Genomic DNA, 556 nt, shown 5'->3' on the forward strand with positions numbered 1-556 from the left:
AGAAACTCGTTTCAAAAAACAGATTACAAGGTGACACATTTATGATTCACAGAAACATCCAGCCATTAAAAACAATTATCTTTACCAGAAATTCCACAGGGGAAAAGTTGTATTTCAATTCTCATGAAGAGAAAAACTCCACAGCAACACTGCATCCCAGTCTACTGTAAACTAAGAATGAGCTTGTAGATGATTGTACTCGTTTTGACTAGAAAAGGTTGCTACTAGAAAGATCATCAATATTCACACTTAATTCAGCCACACAAGTTTGGAACTTGCCCCTGAAATAATTGTGTTTGATGCTATGTGTTTGAAAGCTGTAACAGGCTTGCTATTGCTGAGTGTTGAGCTTAAAAAAGATTCCACAAGAATCCTCAACATTCTTTGGGCTGGCTTGTTAGTTACTTACAGTCTGGCTCACTGCTGAAGGTCTTTAATCTGTTGCTGCCCGCACATTGATGGTTTTTTAACTGAGCTGACAATGGGCACTGACACCTTTGCCATCTGTCTAGTTGCCACAAAGCTGCTGTCTTCAAGAACTTCCAAGGTGGGACTG

Source organism: Chaetura pelagica, unplaced genomic scaffold (genome assembly GCF_000747805.2).
Source record: "Chaetura pelagica isolate M959 unplaced genomic scaffold, ChaPel_1.0 scaffold249, whole genome shotgun sequence".
Lineage (NCBI taxonomy): Eukaryota > Metazoa > Chordata > Aves > Apodiformes > Apodidae > Chaetura > Chaetura pelagica.